Raw genomic sequence first — 4,977 nt, 5'->3', positions numbered from 1 at the left:
CCGCAACATAAGACAATAATATCAACTTATGAATAATGCCTATTATCATATCAGTAAATTCACAGTATGTAATTAATATTGTCACAGCAGACCTCACATTTGATATAGAGACAGGTCAAGCCACAGACTCTTGTCTAATAACATGAAAAAGTCTCGGTTTATTCTTTATAATTCAGCCATCCTGACCCTAATTATTCACTGACTTTTGAATGCAGTAAACTCAAACCTTAGGGTTCCTTTTACAGACTCTGACTGCTGGTTATCTCCTACAAGAATATGACTGCAAGTATTTTCTTGCCACCCTTGACCGTAGGCCTTTGCCTAGCTCAATTATGACTGCAACGGACTACCACTGCAGGGTCCAGCTGCAGACCCAGACCAACCTCATAGCAGATTACTCACAGCAGTAAGTGTCTCTCCCATTTGGTCAGTCTTCTAGTCTTCCCAAACCGTTCCTTCAATATTTTCAGTTCCTTTTTCCTCAGGATCTTCTATCTATCCTGTTCTTTTATCAAATTCATAACACAGCTGTGACTTATCAGGGATGAAGTCCCCTGTAACCTTTTCTCTTTAAAATATATCAATTGTAACTAGTTGAAAAAGTTGAGAGAATATATTCCAAACATTCATATATTTATAACAGTAAAATGAAACAAAAAGGGGAGATAAAATTATGAGCCCTTTCACCAGATGAGTTGGAATCTGAAAAACAGGATGGAATCAAAAAGAGACTGCACCGACAAACCTAATCTAAAGCTGAGAAGAAACACAGCATTCCACAGCAAGGATGGACAACAACACTCCACAAAGAAAAAGGCTAGAGAGTCTATCCACCACCCAGAACAAGGTCCCCAAAAGCTTCCACCTTCCGCTCAATATCAAAGACAACAACAGGCCTAAAGAACCCCTAGGAAACACTGAAAAGTCCAAACAGCTCTGCCACCTGTATGGTCACAACCCATGGGTATTAGGATGCATAAAAAAGAAAACACTGAACAACTGACCAGGAAAAGCTATAGTAACTCAGACTGAATAACACTCAAACCTGGTATAAACAAAGTTTGACAGTGATAAAGCTTAACAAAATGAACTCAATAGAACTCTGCCCTAAAAGGATTTCAAATTAATAAAATGTAGCTCAATTATTACTTCAGTAAAACACAAGGTACACTTAAGTCAAAGTCAACCATCATATGCAATACAACTATAAATATGACAAGATGTAGCTTATTCTACTATTATTAACACAAAAATAAAATGAAAAAGTAGAATACTGTAAGTAGAATAACTGCATGATGGTATACTGGAGGGATAAAAGTCTCAACAAGCATATTAAACTTATAAGTAAATCAGTTATGCGAAAAACCCAGGGCAACTGCAAATTTCACCAAAACAAGAATTTAGTAAAACTTAAAGTGCAGGGTTACTGAAAAACAAATATAATAATGTGTAATTTGGCAGACTGCTGAACAGCTGAGTAGCTTCTTGCAATTGTATTTTGTGTCATTTCATCTGGCAAATTTGTTAACATTCTTAAGAAATCAGACTGTTGAAATCTTTGATAGGTAATAAGGCACTGCATTTATTGCTTCTTATCTCTCCAGCAACCTTAAAACTGTAAAAATTAGAATTAATTCAAAAAACAAAATTAACTTTAAAAAATCCCCTATATCAATGCATTTTCAAGGCATACAAACTGCATCCTCTTCTGTCTACAAATGGAAGGTGTTCATTAGCAGTTCATCACAGCTGCTTCAGTTGGAGTTGCCTTTTTTCTAAAACATAACTATACTTTGAAATTTAGAGAAGCATCTTTTAACAAAACTTAAGAATAATTTTGAATTAAACAACTCTTAAACTTGATAAAAACTAATCTGAAGAGAACTTAGCATCCAGATACTAAAGCAATAACATATAACTCAACAGTACTCTAACCTAAACATAGTGGAGCTTAATTATGCTTAGTTCTATCAACCCTTAATTTATATTAAAATATAAATACAACCTTAAGCATAATTCATAGTAGCTGCAGCTTTACTAAAAAAACCCCAAAACAACAACCTAAAGTTTGGTAAACTGCTATTCAACTTTGCAGCATTTTGAAAATGTCTGTACAATATATTCAAGTTTCTTCTATTTCCTCCTGTATTTCTTAGTAAGTTTTCAGATTGCTGGACTGCTGTTACTCTTTTCTTTGAGATTTCTGACAAGGTCTTTTCATTTCCCTGCAAAGCTGTCTGTTCTTGGATCTTTTCTACCTGGATCTGCCTAAACAGGATTGTCTTCCAAGTTAGTTTTAGAGTGGTAAATGCATCCATGACTCCAATTAAAATTTTACTTATCTTTTTACTCTCCATTGTGATAGCAGGTCTCTTCCTCACACTAGTGATAGGTTCTTGCACGATAAGGGAATGAAATGCTGCTACTTTCCTTTCTGGCCCTGTAACGGTAATTGTATATTCACTTTGCAAACACAATGCAGCTCCTCCAATTCCTGTAATTGCAATTGTCCTGTTGTGATACGTCAAGCTGCAGCTTATCTGTGGTCGATCACGTTGCTCTTCTTGGCGCTGGCTGCATTCCCTACGGCCGGGCCGCCCGGCTGGCCCCGGGAGGGATGTTAGGCAGGGGCCGGGCCGGGCTCGGCTGGTGGGGCGGCGCAGTCCATGGGCGCGGCGGCAGCAGCGATGATGGATCCGCTCTGCCCCAAGTCTCTGTGTCTCTGGGCACCGCGGAGGAGGAGGCGAGGGCTCTTTTTTGAGTTTCTCGACAAGGCGTAATTAAAAGCTGTTCGTTTACTACGTCAAAATGTCTCTCTTTAATCATTTTCCCCCTCACTTCAGCCCAATTAATTGATTTTAAACTCTTTCCTGAAACATCTTGTGACTTAAAATTTGAGGGGTCTCTTTCTGGATTCAGTGAGCCTGCATCATGCAAATCTGTCTCTTTTTTTCCGGGATAGAATAATTTTCTCGCTGTTGTATTCCTTCCATTTGTTTATAATTTTAGGTTCCGATCTTCTCCCCCCTTTTCCTTGCAATAATAGAAGCGGCCAGAGGTAGCATTGTACTTGGAGGCGGCGAGCCTCGGTGGTCACAAAATGGCGTCGGCGGTAATGCGCATGCTCCAGATAGGGCGTCGGCATTTTGTTGTACGGAAAAGAACAAGGAGCAGCCCTTCTGTTGTATGAAAGGTCTTTGAAGGGCGCCGCCATTTTGTTGTACGGACGGCTGTGCTGCACATGCGCAGTGCTGCTGAAGGACGCCGCCCGATTCTGCGCCATGTTTAAAATGTGTTCGCTCGGGGGCTGGCCGTCCGGGCCGGGGGGCCCTTCTATATGGCCGAGGGGGACATCTGCAAGACTAGGCAAGCCACGCGCGGGGCCGAGAGAGCCCGCAAAAGGTTCGTTGGAACTCGGTCACGGGCTCAGCGGCGCCGAGCACGGCTCCGGTTTCGGCGGGGCTACCCGCGGTTTCTGCGGGGGGCCAGTCACACAACTGCTCGCTGGAACCTCTAACTTGCTCATAACTGTAACGGGTTAATGCTTTGTTTATCGAACTTGCAAACACAGGATGACTCATTACTTTTAAGAGAATCTTTAAACTTGCAAACACAGAATGACTCATGACTTTTTAAACTTGCAAACACAGGATGACTCATGATTTTTTAGACACATGTGCTATTGCTTAACAAGGCTTTTGAGTTTCAGGAAAAGGAACTGTAACTGTTTTCGGAAGATAGAAGACGGCCTCCTAGCAACAAGATAACACACATTGCGAAACCGACACGATAACAGAAGAAAGAACTGTATAAAATGGGACTGGAAGACCGTAACCGCGTGGCAGTGGGCGGAGTGCAGACTCTCCTGTTGCCCAGCGCTGCATTTGCTTATGCCCCGCTTGCTGTAATTAATAAAATTCTAATTGGGACTAAACCTTAAGTTGTGCAATTTATAACAATTTGGTGCCGTGACTCAGATGAGAATGTTCTGGTAGAATAGGAATACTGGGGAGGCGCCCCACCTCAAGCTGGCCCCAGGATCTCTGTAACCTACCCCGCTCTCACCGACGAACCTAAAACTCGGGACATAAGCAAAGGAGACCGGTCGACCCTATAAACTTTGTGCACAAAGGTCCGGATCGAAGACGCAGGATGCGTAAGTATTGTGTGGAATTACACACGGGGAGCCGTTCGGTCGGGGTCGGGTAGCCTGGAGTGTGCTGTGTGAGAGGGGAGCCGGCAGCCGGACACCCCAAGTGTCACAGTGTCCAATTCGCACTGACCCGCGCGACCACAGGCTAGCTCAGAGTTTCACTGTGGCAACGTGGTAAATTCGGAGCAGCGGACAAAGCGCGCCGCTTCCTCTCTGTGGGAACTTGGATCCCACCGTCAGCGACGGGCACATAGATGACGTAAGCGACCTCGGCAACTAATGAAAGGCGGACTCTCCCAAGCAGGATGTAACGTAGGTTTATTGAGGCAGAGGAAGCACGGGGCTCTGCACGCTGCAACCTGCTGCCCAGGAGAGACCCTGAGGCCAGGCGCACGGCAGTTTTTAAGGGGGGGTGGAAATGGGGGTGGCGACAACCGGTCAGCCAGTCACAGGAATCGGGGGGTTAACCGGGGGTGTGAACCATAGAACTGGGGACCAACCACAAAATGATGGGAGGGGGTCTCCCGGGCCCCAGCCTATCACTCGGCACCCTTCCCGGAGTTTTCTAGAAGCCAGGGAAGGGTCTCTGAGTGACAGGGCGACCACGAGGAGAGGGGGGGGGGGATTGACAGCGACAGGTGCAGGGAAGGGATGAATGACAGAAAACGTCTGGTTTTACAATAGACAAAACAACCAATGCAGAAGGGAAAACCAATGCAGAACACAGGGGTATACAGTGAACTCAACCATTATAAAATAACTTTAAAATCTTACAAAAATAACTTAATAACTTAATAAAAACAATTCTCACACCACCACATCTC

The 4,977-nt window shown here is 43.7% G+C and overlaps 1 long non-coding RNA gene across 1 annotated transcript; it reads left to right on the top strand.

Annotated features, from left to right (window-relative positions):
• The first annotated feature begins 3,265 nt into the window (after positions 1 to 3,265).
• LOC120764803 (uncharacterized) lies at positions 3,266 to 3,934 on the top strand. The gene is made up of 2 exons (XR_005704299.2): positions 3,266 to 3,402; positions 3,710 to 3,934. It is a non-coding gene; the product is annotated as an uncharacterized LOC120764803 (long non-coding RNA).
• The last annotated feature ends 1,043 nt before the right edge of the window (positions 3,935 to 4,977 follow it).

This window comes from Hirundo rustica, chromosome W (genome assembly GCF_015227805.2).
Source record: "Hirundo rustica isolate bHirRus1 chromosome W, bHirRus1.pri.v3, whole genome shotgun sequence".
Classification (NCBI taxonomy): domain Eukaryota; kingdom Metazoa; phylum Chordata; class Aves; order Passeriformes; family Hirundinidae; genus Hirundo; species Hirundo rustica.
Note: the sequence above shows the minus strand (reverse complement) of the source record. Positions and strands in the feature narration are given on the sequence as shown.